General features: G+C 45.7%; 1 protein-coding gene and 1 long non-coding RNA gene across 2 annotated transcripts in view; one reads left to right on the top strand and one right to left on the bottom strand.

The window, feature by feature from the left end:
- Nucleotides 1–360, bottom strand: part of POMGNT1 (protein O-linked mannose N-acetylglucosaminyltransferase 1 (beta 1,2-)) — a 32,433-nt gene extending 32,073 nt beyond the window's left edge. The window contains exon 1 of the mRNA XM_016962165.3: nt 318–360. The gene's annotated coding sequence lies outside the window, so the exon portion shown is untranslated. The remainder of the gene's footprint in view (nt 1–317) is intronic.
- Nucleotides 361–16,214: 15,854 nt separating this feature from the next.
- On the top strand, nt 16,215–19,256 carry LOC134807080 (uncharacterized). The gene is made up of 3 exons (XR_010146721.1): nt 16,215–16,303; nt 16,392–16,460; nt 19,181–19,256. It is a non-coding gene; the product is annotated as an uncharacterized LOC134807080 (long non-coding RNA).
- The last annotated feature ends 871 nt before the right edge of the window (nt 19,257–20,127 follow it).

The raw sequence follows: 20,127 nt of genomic DNA, 5'->3' as shown, positions 1-20,127 counted from the left end.
TGTTGCCCAGGCTGGTCTCAAACTCCTGGGCTCAAGGGATCCTCCCGCCTCAGCCTCCCAAAGTGCTGGGATTATGCCCAGCCCCTAGAGATACTTCTATAGAGATATTGACTCTAAAGGATTGACCTATGGCTTTTGGTATTTCGTATCTCTCACTACTCCCCCCAGCTAAGTAAGGATTTAAGGAATTTAGGACTCCCTGGAGTTAACAGATGAAGAGATGGGGGCATAATTACTTCACCCAAAGTCTAGAAGCCTTGGCCCCTCTCTTGGCCAAGATGGAGGATTGAGGAGGAACGTGGACCTTCAGGACTAACCCTCTATGGATTGGCCCTCCCAGAAGCGTTTGGGCTGGTAGACCCACCCCTTCCTACCTGCTGAGTGATGTCATTTCCTGCCAGGATGGGTAGCCCTTTGTACGGGTCCTTGGATGGTAGTAGGTCATATAGGGGTATCTGAGCCCCTGCTGCTAAGTGAGATCACATTATTTATCGTCCATACCATTACTTCTTGTGAACAGTAACATGTCACTCCTCCTGGCAGGAAAGTTTCTCATTGTCAGATATTTGTGCTCCTTTTCAGGTCTTACTTTTTAAATAGAGTGTTCTCATTTTATCCTAGGGGATCTCACTTCCTCTGTGGCTCCATCCCTGCATCCCTGTCTGGGCCAGCACTCCTGACTGCTTTTAGGGAGAGAAGCTTTCAGGGGCCTCCATTTATTCCTCTCAAGTCTGTTTGGCTCACCCTGCCATGGTCCCCTGTCTTACCCTGTCCCTGTGTTGCCCCTATTCCTGTATTCTATTTTTTTGTTTTGTTTTGTTGTTTTTTTTTTTTGAGATAGGGTGACAGGGTCTCCCTCTGTTGCCCAGGCTGGAGTGCAGTAGTGCTCACTGCAGGCTCGACCTCCTGGACTCAAATGATCCTCCTTCCTCAGCCTCCCAAGGAGCTAAGACTACAGGCATGCATCACCATGCCTGGCTAATTTTTGTATTTTTTTCCAGAGACAGGGTTTTACCATGTTGCCTAGGGTGCACTTGAACTCCTGGGCTCAAGCAGTCCTTCCGCCTCAGCCTCTTAAATTACTGAGATTACAGGCATGAGCTGCTGTGTCTGGCCCTATTCCTGTATTCTGACTCCATATCTCCCTTCCGGGAGGTTCAGCTTCCGTGTGTCCATGCCTTTTCAGTTTCTCCAGGCCTTTTATATGCAAATGAGTCCTGGCCCCCTCTGCCCTTTGTTGATGGGAGCCAGGGAGAGAGAACCTCAAGGTCTCAGAGCTCTGGGGGTGTACCAGAATCTTGGATAGGGGAGGTGTCATCCTTTCTGACTTTGTGACTGCCCTTCCCCCACCCTGTCCCCAGCCTTCCACCATTTGGTCACAAGGATGCCTGCCTGAGGTCGGGACACAAGGAATCTCCTTGTCTAGGCTGCAGCGTGGGGGCGTGGCAGGGAAAGACAGAAGCTCTTTGGTCCCTGGGCCCCATCCTGGAAAAGGAGAGGGAGCAAGGGAAAGGCCTGTTTACTTCCTCCCTTAGAGCAAGCCCTGACTCCTGGAAACTGAGGAGGGAGCAGAGCCTGGGTCTCTGAGCCTGGGTCCCAGAGCCCTGCCGAATTACAAATTATATCACAGAAGGAATTCAGGGAAGCTGCCAACCTGGGGCTCAGAGGGGACGGTCCCAGAGACGGGGACAAGAGCTGTGGCTGGTGTCAGAGAATGAATTCTTAGAGATTAACCCTTTGAACTCTGGGCAACTGCTCCATATGTTAGTCCCTGCCTTTCCTGGGCCTTGAAACTGGGATACTAGAAGGAAAAAGATGGAAAAGGATGTCAGATGACTTTGGCTGTTCACTGCATCCTCCTGCAAAAGAGGCGTCCTCCTCAAATCCTGGAATAACTCGTGCCATTTCTCTATTTTGTATTCTGTGTTGGGGAAGGGAAGGAAGCCAAATTGATCATCTCTGCTTCCCTAAATTCCTCAAGTCTCATTTTGAAGCTCCCACCCCGGTCCTTCTGGAGCAATATTCAGTCCATGGCTTGTCCCTAAACACCCTCTCTTCCCCTCCCACCCCCTCAAATGATTGAAATCTCCAAAGTATATTCTCAGCTTCTTCCACTGCTCACAAGACCTCTCCATACCACTCCTATGGTCTTGGGACTCCTGACTTCCCCTCAGACTGGGAATTTGAATCTCCTATTCCAGTCCCTACTCTGTAGTCATTTTGTAGTGTGCCCTCGGTTAATTACCCTTCCTGTTTTTTGTTTGTTTGTTTGTTTGTTTTGTTTTGTGTTTTGTTTTGTTTTTGAGATGGAGTCTCGCTCTGTCATCCAGGCTGGAGTGCAGTGACGCGATCTCGGCTCACTGCAACCTCTGCCTTCCGGGTTCAAGCGATTCTCCTGTCTCAGCCTCCTAAATGGCTGGTATTACAGACGTGCACCACCATGCCTGGCTAATTTTTGTATTTTTAGTAGAGACGAGGTTTTGCCATGTTGACCAGGTTGGTCTTGAACTCCTGACCTCAAGTGATCCGCCCATCTCAGCCTTCCAAAGTGCTGGGATTACAGGTGTGAGCCACCTGCCTGGCCTGTTGTTTTATTTTTAAGACAGGGTCTCACTCTGTCGCCCAGGCGGGAGCGCAGTGGTGCGATCTCGGGTCACTGCAGCCTCTGCCTACTGGGCTGAAGTGATCCTCCTCAGCCTCCTAAGTAGCTGCGACTACAGGCACGCATCACCATGCCTGGGTTACTTTTTGTATTTTTTCTAGAGACAGGGTTTTGTCATGTTGCCTAGGCTGGTCTCAAACTCCTGGGCTCAAACAATCCTCCCACCTCAGCGTCCCAAAGTGCTGAGATTACAGGCCTGAGCCACCATGCGCAGCCTTTATTTCGTTTTTTTTCTCTTCAGCAACACTGTTCATGGAATTATACCCTTCTTGGAAGCCACTGTATAGTATTCCTATTTGAGGTTCACTTGTTCAGTCTACACACTTATGAGCTGAAGAGGTTGCCCGCCCTCTTGTGGCCATTATGCACCACTGCTGGAGTTGCTGTGTGGAACCTCCAAGCTCAAATAAAACATGGCCTTCTAAAGACCAGCCCCCGTCAGTGCGCAGAAAGGCTAGTGAGTCAGACCTAAAGAGGGCATAGACTTGCCCAGCATCACCCATTGTAAAGTTGTGGCGACGTCCAGGTCAGAAAACCCAGATCACAAGCCCACATGCCCACAGCTCCATCACTTGGCCAGTCAACACCACTGAAGCCCAAAGGGACTGAAAGCAATTTTGCCCCTGTTACAATGTTTGCATTCTCACCTCTTCCTAAAGAGGCAGCTTAGTCTTTAGAGGAAGAGCTGCAGGAAAGAAAACCCTGGGCCTGGACTGGATGAAGGGGTGAAGGATGCACTAGTCTGGATCACAGATAGGAGGAAAAATCAATCCTGGACCCACCATTTTTCTGGGAAGGAGGGCTAGTAGCTCCAGACATCATAGGAACAGAGCTCAGCATTTCAGACCTGGAGGTTAGAAGCAGAGGTGGGGGTGGGGAGCTGTGAAATTAGGAAACTTAGATGGGTCTTGCAGAAGTAGGTGTGGCTCCACAGGTCAGGGAATTACGGGTCAATTGGATAGGCACCTGAGAGTGTTGTGGGGCTGGAAAGCTGGGGTGAGTGAGGCTGCCTGGGTATTCCGCTTAGGTCTAGGCATCCTGGCTGAATACCTTAGATTTCAGTTCACCACCAGAGAAGCCCGGAAACTCCAGTAAACACATATCTTTGGTCCCTTCTACCTTCCTCTAACTTGGCTGGTTGAGGCTCAGCTTCTCTCTAACTAGACTTTTCTGGCTTATAGGGTACAGCTGTTTGGGAGCTCAAAGAAGGAGAAGGTAAGAAAAAGGAGAGAAATGCAGAGAGAGGAGAGGATGGGATGAAAACAGGGTGTGGAAAATATCAGAGGGTGCATACTGCCCTCAAGTGCACTGGGGGCTTTTGTCCGGGGTCAGAGTAAAGACAAAGAAGAGGCTGCTCATGGAAGCTGCAGAAACAGTGCCTGGGGGGATAAGCGGGGGCGGTGCTGGCTGAGACAAGAGACCATGGGAGTGGGCATTGTAAAGACCTGCATTTATTTATTTTATTTATTTATTTATTTATTTTGAGACAGGGTCTCACTCTGTCGCCCAGACTGGAGCGCAGTGGCATGATCTCGGCTCACCGCAACCTCCGCCTACCAGGCTCGAGCGATTCTCCTGCCTCAGCCTCCTGAGTGGCTGGGACTACAGGCGCACGCCACTACCACCCAGCTAATTTTTGTATTTCTAGTAGAGATGGGGTTTCACCATGTTGGCCAGGCTGGTCTCGAACTCCTAACCTCAAGTGATTCACTCGCCTTGGTCTCTCAAAGTGCTAGGATTACAGGCTTGAGCCACCATGCCCGGCTGAGGCCTGCATTTAGGATGGAGGCATTGAGGTTGAGCACTGAGCTAACTGGAAGCTCAGTGACAGCTTCAGTGAGAAATGCTTGAGAGTTGTAGCAGACACAAGCTCATTGTGTGTATGGTGCCAGGCACACACTGGGTGTTCCGTGACACCTGTTCAGTGAATGGAAGAATGAATATGTGTAAGCCCACAAGGAGATGTGACTTAAAAAAAAGTTGCTAATTTACAAATTAGGTAATTGAAAATATTTTTAAATTTACTTTTTAGCAATCCTATAAACAGTGCATTGTTAACAATAGTCTTACTTAGAAATTTGCTCAAGGTCAGTTAAGTAACAAATGAGCTGTAATAACCCAGATCAACCTGACTGCAGGGGCTTCCAGGAAGCCTCCTCTGATTCCCTACCCATGCCATACACTCACTTAGACTACTCTCCTAGGAGAACAGATTAGTGCTGCCCAGAAGCTGGGGCAGGACATTAGTTTCCTATTGTCACTGTAATGAATTACCACAAAGTGGCTCAAAAAACAAAATTATTATGTTACAGTTCAGAAGTCCAAAATCAGCTTCACCAGGCTAAAGTCAAAGTGTTGACAGGTCTACACTCCTTCCGTGGGCTCCAGGGAAGAATGTTTCCTTGCTTTTTCCAGCTTCTAGATGCTGCTTGCAGTGCTTGATTCGTGGCTCTTTTCACCATCTTCACAGCCAGCAGCAGAGCATCTTCTCTCCTCTCTAACCTCTGTTTCCATCCCTACATCTCTCTAATTCTACTGCCTCTCACTTGTAAGGATTACATTGGGTCTACTGGGATAATCCAGTATCATCTTCCCATTGGCAAGATCCTTAATTCTATCCTGCCTTCAAAGTCCCTTTTACCATTTAAGATAAAATGTTCACAGGTTAAGCAGCTGGTGCATGTCTGTAGTCCCAGCTACTCAGGGGGCTGAGGCTGGAGGATCACTTGAGCCCAGGAGTTCAGGCCAGCCTGGGCAATATAGTAAGACTCTTCTCTTAAAAGAAAATTTATATTTATCCTCAGGTCCTGGGGATTAGGAATTGGACATCTTTGGGAGAGGGGCTTTTAGCCTGACACAGGCAGGGTGGAAAGTGGGCAGGAGGATGCACCCAAGCCCAGAATGAACCTCTGTGCTTTGTCCAGCCTCCCCTAGCCTGGAATGAGAGGTGGTACCAAGGCGGAGGTGGCAGGTCCAGACCCCGTGTCTAGAGAATGTCAAATGCCTCCTGTACCATCACCACCAGGGAGAGCCAAAGATGAAGATCAGGCTTAGGAGAAAGTCTCAGTTTAGGAATCTTTTTAGACCTGAGACCTTCCTGGTAACCACAGTGGAGGATTCCTCAACACTGTCTCCTCTCCAGAACCATTCTGTGCTCCTATTCCCCAAGGCTGAAGATAATTATATTCCCAGTGAACTAACCTGGGTTCTCTCTGGAAAGGGCAGATTGGATAGATTAGTTGTCTTCTTTTTAAATTGTTATTTTTAATTATTTAATAGTTAAACCATGCTTCTCATAGCATAGTGAATTCCATCACCAGGCCTCTTTCTTATTTTCTTCTTTTTTAAAAAAATTTTAGACTAGGCACGGTGGCTCATGCCTGTAATCCCAGCACTTTGGGAGGCCGAGGAAGGTGGATCACCTGAGGTCGGGAGTTCGAGACCAGCCTGGCCAACATGGTGAAACCCCATCTCTACTAAAAATACAAAAATTATCTGGGCATGGTGGCGCATGCCTGTAGTCCCAGCTGCTCAGGAGGCTGAGGCAAGAGAATTGCTTGAACCCAGGAGGCAGAGGTTGCAGTGAACCGAGGTCATGCCACTGCACTCCAGCCTGGGCGACAGAGCGAGACTCTGTGTCAAAAAAAAAAAAATTAATTTTTTTTTAAGAGACTGGGTCTCACTGTCACCCAGGCTGGAGGAAAGTGATGTGATCTTGGCTCACTGTAACTTTGACCTCCTGGGCTCAAGCAATGCTCCCACCTCAACCTTCTGAGTAGGACTACAGGTGCACACGAGCATGTCCAGCTAATTAAAAAAAAATTTTTTTTAGAGATGGGGTCTCACTGTGTTGCTCAGCCTGGTCTTGAACTCCTGGCCTTGAGAAGTCTTCCTGCATCAGCCTCCCATAGTGCTGGGATTACAGGTGTGAGCCACTGTGCCTGGCCTCTTCTTTTGATCCCTCATCCCTATTCTCATTCCTCTCCCTGTGTCAGTATATGTTTGGATATGTATGTATCTTTGAAAATATATGTAATTATGTGCCTATGTGTTTTAATATATATAAATGGTATACTTTTATGGTAAGCCAACTTCTGTAATGAATTGCTCCCATATTTCAGTGATTTAACACCACAGATTTATTTTTAACTTATTCTACCTGGCACGGGTGTTTCTGGTTGGACAGCTCTCCTCCACTGTCCACTCCAGCTCCCAGGCTTCTTTTATTTTCAGATGGTGATAGCCTCATCCCAGCATCATAAAGTTTCTGGTCAATTTTTCACCAAGTTGTTTTACTATCCGTTGATTATCATTTTATGAATTGCTTGTTTCACTAGGGATTACAGAATGGTGATTTTCTAAGGCTATTAATTTTTCCTCATTTATTAGCTCTAATTCTGTACAGAAAACCTTTTTCACATCCTCTAGGACCATTTGATTACTCTGAAATAAAATTCATAACAGAATGGCAAGATAAATGCTTAAATCTCTTCCCTTATCGTTTTCAAAGTAGTTATGTCCTAACAACTTCTAATGGTGTTCAATGATTTTTTTTGTTTCACTCTCTTTTTAAATGATCTCAAACAACCTGTAGTTCTTATGCATTTAATGTCGTTTAATCATTTGCCATTATTTTTTGCTTTATATTATATAAAGTATCAAGCATATACAAAAATAGAGAAAATAGTGTAATGAATTCCCAGGGACCCAGCTTCAATAATTATCAATTCACGGCCAATCTTGGTTTATTTATTCCCTCAACTACTTTCCCCCTAACCAAGATTATTTTGAAGCAAAACCAGATATCATACCAATTTAATCTGTAAATGTTTTAGCATGTATCTCTAAAAGATAAGGATTTTTATTACCATTATTGCACCTAAAAAGTTAATAAATTGTCAGTATAATAAAATATAGTTGGTGTTTAATTTTCCCACAGACTTAATTTTTAAAAGTTTTGGGGCCGGGCGCGGTGGCTCACGCCTGTAATCCCAGCACTTTGGGAGGCCGAGGTGGGCGGATCAGGAGGTTGAGAGATCGAGACCAGCCTGGCCAACATGGTGAAACCCCGTCTCTACTAAAAATACAAAAAAAGCCGGGCATGGTGGTAGGCGCCTGTAATTCCAGCTACTTGGGAGGCTGAGGCACGAGAATCGCTTGAACCCGAGAGGCAGAGGTTGCAGTGAGCCGAGATCGTGCCATTGCACTCCAGCCTGGGCAAAAGGAGTGAAACTCTGTCTCAAAAAAAAAAAAAAAAAAAAAAAAAATTTGGTACCAGGGTTATGCTGGCCTCCTAAAAAGAGTGAAGTACTGTTTCCTCCTCCTTTGCTTTATCTTTGTGTAAGGTTGGTAGTAGTATTTAGTACTTGACATAATTTACTTAGTGAAATCATCTGGGCCTAGAGTTTTCTTTACGGGGACGTTTTTTGGTTTTTTGAGGTGGGGTCTTACAGTGATGCCCAGACTGGAGCGCAGTGACACGATCATGGCTCACTGCAGCCTTGACCTCCCCAGGCTCAGGTGATCCCCCGACCTCAGGCTCCTGAGTAGCTGGTACTACAGGCGTGACACCATGCCTGGCTGATTTGTATTTTTTTTGTAGAGCCAGAGTTTTGCCACGTGGCCTAGACTGGTATGGGGGATGTTTTTGATAACAGTTTCCTTTAGTAGATATAAGGCTATTTAGACTTTTACTTTCATTTTGATTTAGTTTTGGTAGGTTTTTTTTTTTCAAAAAATTTGTCCATTTTATCTAAATTGTCGATGTTTTTGGCATAATATTATTCACAACATTTCTGGCCAGGCATTGTGGCTCATGCCTGTAATCCTAACACTTTGGGAGGCCGAGGCAGGAGGATCGTTTGAGCTCAGGAGTTCAAGACCAGTGTGGGCAACACAGTGAGACCTCATTCTTACAAAAAAATAAAAAAATTAAGTTGGGCGTGGTTGCTCACGCCTGTAATCCCAGCACTTTGGGAGGCCGAGGCAGGCAGATCATGAGGTCAAGAGATCGAGACCATCCTGGCCAACAGGGTGAAACCCCGTCTCTACTAAAAATGTGAAAATTAGCTGGGCATGGTGGCGTGTGCCTGTAGTCCCAGCTACTCGGGAGACTGAGGCAGGAGAATCTCCTGAACCCAGGAGGCAGAGGTTGCAGTGAGCCGGGATCTCGCCACTGCACTCCAGCCTGGCGATAGAGCCAGACTTTGTCTCAAAAAAAAAGAAAAATTAGCCAGGCGTGGTGGCAGGTGCCAGTAATCCCAGCTACTGAGGAGGCTGAGGCAGGAGAATTACTTGAGCCTGGGAAGCGGAGGTTGCAGTGAGCTGAGATCGTGCCACCACACTCCAGCCTGGGTGACAGAGTGAGACCCTGTATATAAAAAAAAAAATCGTAACATTTCCTTGTTATTCTTTTTTTTTTTTTTTGAGACAGGATCTTGCTCTGTCGCCCAGGCTGGAGTGTGGTGGTGAGATCTCGGCTCACTGCAACCTCCATCTCCTGATTCTGAGGTGATTCTCCTGCCTTACCCTCTGGAATAGCTGGGATTACAGGGGCACACCACCACACCCAACTAATTTTTTATTTTTAGTAGAGACGGGGGTCTTACCATGTTGGCCATGCTGGTCTCGAACTCCTGACCTCAAGTGATCTGCCCACCTTGGCCTCCCAACATGCTGGGATTACAGGCATGAGTCACCGACCGCACCCAGCCAAGTATCTTAATTTTTTTTTTTTTTAGACGGAGTCTCTGTTGCCCAGGCTGAGTGCAATGGCGTGATCTCGGCTCACTGCAACCTCTGCCTCCTGGGTTCAAGCGATTCTCCTGCCTCAGCCTCCTGAGTAGCTGGGATCACAGGTGCCCACCACCACGCCTGGCTAATTTTTGTATTTTTAGTAGAGACGGGGTTTCGCCATGTTGGCCAGGCTGGTTTCCAACTCCTGACCTCAGGTGATCCACCCACCTCGGCCTCCCAAAGTGCTGCGATTACAGGTGGGAGCCACCGCGCCCGGCCAAATCTCTTAACTTTTAAGGTTCCACTTTCATCCTTTTCTTAATTTCTTACAATTTTCTTTTTGTTATTTATTTATTTATTTGGAAACAGAGTCTTACTCTGACGTCCAGGCTGGAGAGCAGTGGCATGATCTTGACTCTCTGCAGTCTCTGCCTTCCAGGCTCAAGCCATCCTCCCACCTCAGCCACCCGAGTAGCTGGGACTACAGGTGCATGCCACCATGCCTGGCTAATTTTTGTGGGATTTTTTTTTTTTTTTTTTTTTTTTTTTTTGAGACAGAGCCTCACTCTGTCACCCAGGCTGGAGTGCAGTGGTGTGATCTTGGCTCACCGCAACCTCTGCCTCCCACGTTCGAGCGATTCTCCTGCCTCAGCCTCCTGAGTAGCTAGATTACAGGTGCATGCCACCATGCCTGCCTAATTTTTTTTTTTTTTTTTTTGTAGTTTTAGTAGAGACCGGGTTTTGCCATGTTGGCCAGGCTAGTCTGAAACTCCTGACCTCAGGCAATCTGCCAGCCTTGACCTCCCAACGTGCTTGGATTACAGGCGTGAGCCACTGTGCCCAGCCTCTTAATTTCTTACAATTTGTTTGTTGAAGATTCTGGGCTATCTGACTTACAGAATTTACTGCAGTCTGGATTTTGCTGATTACATACTCATGATGCAGTTCTAAATGTTCTGTGTCCTTGCTATGTCCTGCAAATTAGTAGTTGGATCCAGAGGCTGGATTAAACTCTGATTTGATCACTTTGGCAAGACATTGGAAGGCATATGAATCAGTGGGGCACAGTGGCTCATACCTGTAATCCCAGCATTTTGGGAGGCCGAGGCAGGTGGATCACCTGAAGTCAGGAGTTCGAGACCAGGCTGCCAAACATGGCAAAACCCCGTCTCAAATAAAAATACAAAAATTAGCCAGGTGTGGCAGCAGGTTCCTGTAATCCTAGCTACTGGGGAGGCTGAGGCATGAGAATCACTGAACCTAGGAGGTGGAGGTTGCAGTGAGCCAAGATCACACCATTGCACTTCAGCCTGGGTGACAGAGTGAGATTCCATCTCAAAAAAAAAAAAAAAAAAAAAAAAAAAAAAAAAAAAAAAAAAAAGGAAGGCATATAAATCTAGTTGTCTCTATGCTTGGGATTTTTTTCAAGTGTTGCCTGTATTTATTAATTCATTGGAGATTGCAAAATGGTGTTCTTAATTCTATAACTTTATTTTATTTTATCTTATTTATTTTGAGACAGGGCCTTGCTCTGTCACCCAGGCTTGAGTGCAGTGGTATGATCCCAGCTCACTGCAGCCTCCACCTCCAGGGCTCAGGCGATCCTCCTACCTCAGCCTCCTGAGTAGCTGGGACCACAGGCACGAGCCACCACACCCAGCTAATTTTTTTTTTCTTTTGTAGAGATGGGGTTTTGCCATGTTAGCCAGGCTGGTCTTGAACTCCTGAGCTCAAAGTGATCTTCCTGCCTCGGCCTCCCAAAGTGCTGGGATTACAGGCATGAGCCACTGCACCCAGCCCTAGTCTTCATTTCTACAATGCTTTTTTTCTTGTATTTCCAGTTCTTTCCTGATTCCTTTCAGAATTAGTTCTGTCATCTCATTTCTGAGTTGTTCTAGTTCTGATTTATGTTCTTTCATGAATATATTATATCATTTTTTTGGTGTCCTTTAGCTTGTTTGTATTTTGATATGTTTTGTTGCACATCTTTTTGTGTACTTTCATTGTCTGTAGTAATGTTATTCTTCTGGTTATTTTATTTTTTAAGACAGGCTGGAGTACAGTGGCATGATCACAGCTCACTGCAGTCTCGACCTCCTGGGTTCAAGTGATCTTCCCACCTCAGCCTCTTGAGTAGCTGGACCACAGGTGTGTGTCACCACGCCCAGCTAATTTTTGTATTTTTAGTAGAGACAGGGTTTCACCACGCTGGCCAGGATGGTCTTGATCTCTTGACCTCGTGATCCACCCGACTCGGCCTCCCAAAGTGCTGAGATTACAGGGTGAGCCACCACGCCCAGCCTTTTTGTAGACAGTCTCACTCTGTTGCCCAGGCTGGAGTGCAGTGGCAAGATCTCAGCTCACTGCAACCTCTGCCTCCCGGGTTTAAGCGATTCTCCTGCCTCAGCCTCCCGAGTAGCTGGGAGCCAAGTAGCCACCATGCCTGGCTAATTTTTGTATTTTTAGTAGAGACGGAATTTCACCATGTTGGCCAGGCTGGTCTTGAACTCCTGACCTCAAGTGATCCGCTCACCTAAGCCTCCCAAAGTGCTGGGATTACAGGCCTGAGCCACTGTGCCCAGCCTTGACTTTGTTACTTTTCTGTTGCTCATTTTATGTGAAATTATCTGAACTGAAAGAATGAGGTGGGGTTCAGGAGAGTTTTTATAACATTGTAGAGCTCCCTTGTCTGTTGTTTCCTGTGGCAGCTTTCTGCAATTTCCTGGCTCTGTTCCCCTCTTCCATGTTGGTCTTTAGCTCCTCATTTTTCCTCTGTTGTCCTCATCCTACTACATATTGATTCCACTCAAAGCTATTGCTTTCTTTCTTTCTTTTATTTTTTGATACAGTGTCTCATTCTGTCACCCAGGCTGAAGTGCAAGTAGCACTATCTCTGCTCACTGCAGCCTCGACCTCCTGGGTTCAAGTGATCCTCTCACCTCAGCCTCCTGAGTAGCCGGGACCACAGGCGTGTGCCACCACACCCAGTTCGTTTTTTTAATTTTTGTAGAGACGGGGTCTTGCTATGTTGCCTGGGCTAGTCTCACACTCCAGGGCTCAAGTGATCCTTCTGCCTTGGCCTCCCAAAGAGCTGGGATTACAGGCATGAGCCACTGTGCACATCCTCTCTCCCAGGAATTTATCCTCAGTGTGGGGCATGGTAATAGAAGGAAGCCCTCATGGGTCAGTTTTGACAGTTTATAGGGAACCAGACCTGCTCCTGCCCTTTAGTCCTTCTCACTGTGGGCTCCTTTCACTCACTTGCTATTTCATTTTATTTTATTTTTTATTTATTTTATTATTATTATTATTTTGTGATGGAGTCTTTCTCTGTCACCCAGGCTGGAGTGCAGTGGCCCGATCTTGGCTCACTGCAACCTCCGCCTCCCGGGTTCACACCATTCTCCTGCCTCCGCCTACCGACTAGCTGGGACTACAGTCGCCCGCCACCACGCCTGGCTAATTTTTAGTATTTTTAGTAGAGACGGGGTTTCACTGTGTTAGCCAGGATGATCTCGATCTCCTGACCTCGTGATCAGCCCACCTTGGCCTCCCAAAGTGCTGGGATGACAGGCGTGAGCCACCACGTCCAGCCTCATTTTATTTTTAAAATTAATTAATTAATTATTTTATTTTATTTTATTTTGGAGACACAGTCTCACTCTGTTTCCCAGGCTGGAGTGCAATGGTGTGATCTCGGCTCACTGCAACTTCTGCCTCCTGGGTTCAAGCAATTCTCATGTCTCAGCCTCCTGAGTAGCTGAGATTACAGGGATGCACCACCAAACCTGGCTAATTTTTTTTATTTTTAGTAGGGATGGGGTTTTCATTCTGTTGACCAGGCTGGTCTTAAACTCCTGACCTCAGGTGATCCGCCCACTTCAGCCTCCCAAAGTGCTGGGATTACAGGCATGAGCTACTGCACCTGGCCTATTGTTTTTTTTCTTAACTATACATTTGCTGTCTCTCAGTTTTTATTTGGGAATTCAAAGAGATTGAAAAGCTGCTACCATAGCCATCATCTTTCCAGTTCTCCTCCCTTTGTCCTTTGATGTCTATAGGATCTATAGTGGCATCCTCTCATTCCTGATATATACTTTGTGCTTCTTCATTTTATTCTTGATTATCTTGCTGGAAGTGTATCTATTTTCTTTATCTTTTTAAAAGACCATCTATTGGCTTTGTTAATTTTCTTAGTGTTTCTCTCTTTTCCGTTTCATTGGATTTTACTTGATCTTTATTATTTCCTTCCTTCTACTTTGGTTTTTTTGTTGTTTTTGTTTTTGTTTTTGTTTTGTTTTGTTTTGAGGAATGGTCTTACTCTGTCACCCAGGCTGGAGTTTAGTGGTGTAATCACAGCTGACTGCAGCCTCCACTTCTTGGGCTCAAGGGATCCTCTCACCTTAGCCTCCTTAGTAGCTCAGATTATAGGTATGCACCACCACTTCCAGCTAATTTTTTATTTTGTATGGACAGGGTCTTGCTATGTTGCCCAGGCTGGTCTCAAACTCCTGGCCTCAAGTGATCCTTCTGCCTCAGCCTCCCAAAGTGCTGGGATTACAGACGTGAGCCACCATGCCCAGCCTCCTTCCTTCTACTTTATATTTAATTCGCTCAGCTTCCTCCAGCTTCTGTTTTTTATTTTATTTTTATTTTTTCACATTTATTTATTTATTTATTTACTTTTGGGACAGAGTCTCACTCTGTCGCCCAGGCTACAGTGCAGTGGTGTGATCTCAGCTCACTGCAACCTCTGCCTCCTGGGTTCAAGTGATTCTCCTGCCTCAGCCTCCCTGAGTAGCTGGGACTACAGGCGTGCCCCACCACACCCAGCTAATTTTTGTATTTTTAGTAGAGATGGGGTCTCACCATGTTGGCCAACCTGGTCTTGAACTCTTGACCTCAAATGATCCACCCACCTCAGCCTCCCAAAGTGCTGGGATTACAGGTGTAAGGCACCATGCCCAGCTTATTTTATTTTATTTTTTGAGAGAGGGTCTCACTCTGTCACCCAGGCAGCGGTGTGATCTTGGCTCACTGCAACCTCCGCCTCCTGGGCTGATGCGATCCTCCCACCTCAGCCTCCTGAGTAGCTGGGACTACAGGCGCATGTCACCGTGCCCGACTAATTTTTTTTTTTTTGTAGAGACAGGGTTTTGCTATCTTGTCCAGGCTGGTCTTGAACTCCTGGATTCAAGTGATCCACCTGCCTCAGCCTCCCAAAGTGCCGGGATTACAGGAGTGAGCCACTATGCCTGGCCCTCCAGCTTCTTAAGGTAGAAACTTAGATCATTAGATAATTGATTTTAAGCCTCTATTCTCTTATAAGCTATAAATTTATCTCTAAGCACTCTTTATCTACACTGTATACATTTTTACTATTGTATTTTATTATTGCTCAGATAAAAATGTCTTATGGCCAGGAGTGGTGTCTCATGCCTGTAATACCAGCACTTTGGGAGGCTGAGGCAGACGGCCACGAGTTCGAGACCAGCCTGGGCAACAAAGCAAGGCCTTGGCTCTACTAAAAAGTAAAATTAAATTTAAAAAATTATTGGGCAGGAGCGGTGGCTCTTGCCTATAATCCCAGCACTTTGGGAGGCCAAGGCGGGCAGATCACAAGGTCAGGAGATCAAGACCTTCCTCGCTAACACAGTGAAACCCTGTCTCCACTAAAAATACAAAAAAAAATTAGCTGGGCGTGGTGGCGGACACCTGTAGTCCCAGCTACTCAGGAGGCTGAGGCAGGAGAATGGCATGAACCTGGGAGGCGGAGCTTGCAGTGAGCCGAGATCGCACCACTGCACTCCAGCCTGGGAGACAGAGCAAGACTCCATCTCAAAAAAAAAAAAATTATTAATAACAAAACATGGTGGTGCACACCTGTGGTCCCAACTATTCAGGAGGCTGAGGTGGGAGGATCACTTGAGTCCAGGAGTTGGAGGCTGCAGTAAGCCATGATCAAGCCACTGTACTCCACCCTGGGCAACAGAGCAAGACCCTGTCTCAATTTTTTTTTTTTTTTTTGAGACGGAGTTTTGCTCTTGTTGCCCAGGCTGGAGTGCAGTGGTGCAATCTCGGCTCACTACAACCTCAACCTCCCAGGTTCCAGTGATTATCCTGCTTCAGCCTCCCGAGTAGCTGGGATTACAGGCATGTGCCGCCATGCCCAGCTGATTTTTTTGTATTTAGTAGAGACGGGGTTTCATCATGTTGGCCAGGCTGGTCTCGAATTCCTGACCTCAGGTGATCCACCTGCCTTGGCCTCCCAAAGTGCTGGGATTACAGGCATGAGCCATCACACCCAGCCTCAAATTTTTAAAAAAACAAAAATAAAATAAAATTCTTATAATTTCCTTTGTTATTTCTTCTTTGTCTTGTGGGTTAATTAGAAGTCTTTTTTTCTTTTTTTTGAGTCAGGGTCTTGCTCCGTAGCCCAGAATGGAGTGCAGTGACATGATCACAGCTCACTGCAGCCTCAACCTCCTGGGCTCAAGTGATCCTCCCACTTCAGCCTCCTGAGTAGCTAGGACTACAGGCATGTGCCACCACTCCTAGCTAATTTTTTATTATTTGTAGAGACAGGGTCTCACCATGTTGCCCAGGCTGATCTCAAACTCCCAGACTCAAGAAATCCTCCTGCCTTGGCCTCCCAAAGTGCTGGGATTACAGACATGAGCCACTGCACCCAGCCTAGAAGTATATTGTTTAACTACCAAATATTTGAGACTTTTCTAGAAAGCCTATTCTTACTGATTTCTCATGTAATTCAGAGAACATATTCTGTAAGTTGTTGATTTTTAAAAATTTACTGAGACGTGTTTTATAGCCCAGAATGTGGCCCATCTGGGGAATGTTGCATACCCTCTTGAAAAGAACATCAATTCTTCGGTTGTTGGGTATTCTGTAAGTATCACTTTGATCAAATGTTTGATAGTATTGTTCAAGTCTTCTATGTATTTGCTGAATTTTTGTCTACTTGTTCTGTCAACAGATGAAACAAACAGAAAACAAGTAGCAAATGGAAGCCTTAAATTTAAACATATCAATAATTACACTAAATGTAAGTGGACTAAACGCTACAGTTAAAAAACAGAGACTGTCAGACTGAAAAAAGAGCTAGATTCATGTGCTGTCTACAAGAGGGATTTTATTTTTAGTTTTAGTTTTTTGAGGCAGTGTCTCACTCTGTCACCCAGGCTGGAGTGCGATGGTGCAATGATGGATTACTGCAACTTCGACCTCATGGGCTCAAGTGATCCTCCTACATCAGACCCCCAAGTAGCTGGGACTACAGGTGCACACCATCACCTGGCTGATTTTTGTATTTTTTTATAGAGTTGAGGTTTCATCGTGTTGCCCAGACTGGTCTTGAAATCCTGGGCTAAAGCAATCCACCTGCCTTGGCCTTGCAAAGTGTTGGGATTACAGGGATAAGCCACCCTGCCTGGTCAAGAGATTAATTTTAAATACAAAAATACAAATAAATTGAAGGTAGATGGTTGGGGAAATATATCATGTAAACACTAATCAAAGAAATGTGGGAAATTAGTATCCAGCAAAATAAACTTCAAGACAAGGCGTATTACCAGAGAAAAAGAGGGACATTTTAAAATGATAAAAGGACCAATACATGAAAAATACTTAAAAATTTAAACTTTATGGGCTGGGTACAGTGGGACATGCCTGTAATCCCAGCACTTTGAGAGGCCAAGGCAGGTGAATCACCTGAGGTCAGGAGTTCAAGACCAGCCTGACCAACATGGTGATACCCCATCTCTACTAAAAATACAAAATTAGGCCTGGCACAGAGGCTCACACCTGTAATCCCAGCACTTTGGGAGGCTGAGGCGGGTGGATCACGAGGTCAGGAGTTCGAGACTAGCCTGGCCAACATGGTGAAGCCCTGTCTCTACTAAAAATACAAAAATTAGCTAGATATGGTGGTGGGCACCTGTAATCCCAGCTACTTGGGAGGCTGAGGCAGGAGAATTGTTTGAACCCAGGAGGCGGAGGTTGCAGTGAGCTGAGATCATGCCATTGCACTCTAGCCTGGGCGACAGGGCGAGACTCCATCTCAAAAAAAAAAAAAAAAAAAAATTAGCTGGGTGTGGTGGTGCATCCCTGTAACCCCAGCTACTCAGGAGGCTGGGCTGAGGCAGGAGAATTGCTTGAATCGGGGAGGCGGAGGTTGCAGTGAGCTGAGATTGCACCATTGCACTGCAGCCTGGTTAACAAGAGCGAAACTCCATCTCGAAAAAAAAAAAAAAAAAATTAGCCAGGCATGGTGGCACACACCTGTAATCCCAGCTACTCGGGAGGCTAAGGCAGGAGAATCGCTTGAACCAGGGAGGCAGAGGTTGCAGTGAGTGGAGTTGCACCACTGTACTCCAGCCTGGGTGACAGAGCAAGACTGTCTCAAAAAAAAAAAAAAAAAAAAAAAAGTAATACACCCAGAGACTGGAGTTGGAGTTTTATTATTATTCAAATCAGTCTCCCTAAGCATTCGACGATCAGAGTTTTTAAAGATAATTTGGTAGGTAGGGACTTGGGAAGTGGGGAGTGCTGATTGGTCAGGTTGGAGATGGAATTATAGGGGGTCAAAATGAGGTTTTCTTGCTGTGTTTTGCTTCTGGGTGGGATGGCAGAACTGGGTGAGCCAGATTACTGGTCTGGGTGGTGTCAGCTGATCCATCCAGTGCAGGGCCTGCAAAATATGTCAGGCACTGATCTTAGGTTTTACAATAGTGATGTTATCCCTAGGAACAATTTGAGGAGGTTCAGACTCTTGGAACCAGAAGTTGCACAATCCCTAAACCATAATTTCTAATCTGGTAGCTAATTTGTTAGTCCTGTGTATTACTCCATTTTCACACTACTTATAAAGACATACCCACGAATGGGAAATTTACAAAAGAAAGAGGTTTAATGGACTTACAGTTCCACATGGCTGGGGAGGTCTCACAATCATGGTGGAAGGCAAGGAGCAGTGAGTCATGTTTTACATGGATGGCAGCAGGCAAAGAGAGAGAGCTTGTGCAGGGAAATTCCCCCAGATAAAACCATCAGATCCCATGAGCCTTATTCACTATCATGAGATCAGCATGGGAAAGATGCTGCTCTCATGATTCAGTTACCTCCCACTGGGTCCCTCCCATAACATGTGGGAATTCAAGATGAGATTTGGGTGGGAACATAGCCAAACCATATTACCCCTCAAAGGCAGACTTATCCCCAGGCATGAAGGGGGTCTTTTTGAGAAAGGGCTATTATCAATTTTGTTTCAGAGTCAAACCATGAACTGAATTCCTTCCCAAAGTTGGTTTGGCCAATGCCCAGGAATGAACAAGGACAGATTAAAGGTTAGAAGCAAGATGGAGTTGGTTAGGTCTGATATCTCTCACTGTCATAACTCCATCAGTTATAATTTTTGCAAAGGCGGTTTCACTCTGGCCTAGTCCTTTGAGTTATTGCTCTCAGATGTACTACACCTACATATGTTATAAACACCAGAATATAGTTATAGTGTTTGTTTTAACATGTCATATGTCTTTTAAAAAGAATTATTTTTTTAAGCCAGACTTTTATATTAACCAACAGAAGTTTCCTATATCTGCTGTAACAAATTGACACAAATTAGTGGTGGAAAACAACACAAATGTATTTGAGTTTTGGAGGTCAGAGGTCTAAAATACGTCTCATTAGGGTAAAATCAAGATGCTGGCAGGGTTGTGTTCTTTTTTGGAGGCTCTAATGGATAATCCATTTCCTTTAATTTTCCAGGTGACACTGACTCCTCTGCCTCCCTCTTCCATTGATGAGGACCCTTGTGATTACAGTGGGCCCATCCAGATGACCCAGGATAATCTCCCCATCAAAAAGTCAGACAATTGACTGGGTGTGGTGGCTCATGCCTGTAATCCCAGCACTTTAGGAAGCCAAGGCAGGTGGATCACCTGAGATCAGGAGTTCGAGACCAGCCTGGCCAACATGGCTAAACCCTGTCTCTACTAAAAATACAAAAATTAGCTGGGCATGGTGGCATGTGCCTGTAAGTCCAGCTACTAGGGGGGCTAAGGCAGGAGGATCGCTTGAACCTGGGAGGCAGAGGTTGCAGTGAGCCGAGATTGTACCACTGCACTCCAGCCTGGGCAACAGAGTAAGATTCCATCTCAAAAAAATAAAATAAAATGAAATGAAAGTCAGACAATTAACAACCTAATTCCATCTGCAGTCTTAATTCTTCTTTGCTATGTAACCTATCATCTTCCAGATTCTGGAGATTGAGGCATGACTTTTTTTTTTTTTTTTGAGACAGGATCTCTCTCTGTTGCCCAGGCTGGAGTGCAGTGGTGTGATCTTGGCTCACTGCAGGCTCAACCTCCGGGGCTCAAGAGATCCTCCTACTGTACCTCCCAAGCAGCTGGGACTACAGGAACAGCCCACACCACCACACTTGGATAACTTTTGTTCATTTTTTGTAGAGATGAGGTCTCACTATGTTGCCCAGGGTGGTCTTGAATTCCTGGACTCATGCAATTCTCCTGCCTGGCCTCCTAAAGTGCTGGGATTACAGGTGTGAGCCACCCAGCCTATGAATGTCTTTTAGATGCTGTTATTCTGTCTACCACATTCACATATTTACCATTTTTGGTGATCCTCATTCCTCCCTGTAGATTGTTGGGTGTCATTTATTTTTATTTTTATGTATTTATTTATTTTTTTAGATG

This window comes from Pan troglodytes, chromosome 1 (assembly GCF_028858775.2).
Source record: "Pan troglodytes isolate AG18354 chromosome 1, NHGRI_mPanTro3-v2.0_pri, whole genome shotgun sequence".
NCBI lineage: Eukaryota > Metazoa > Chordata > Mammalia > Primates > Hominidae > Pan > Pan troglodytes.
Note: the sequence above shows the minus strand (reverse complement) of the source record. Positions and strands in the feature narration are given on the sequence as shown.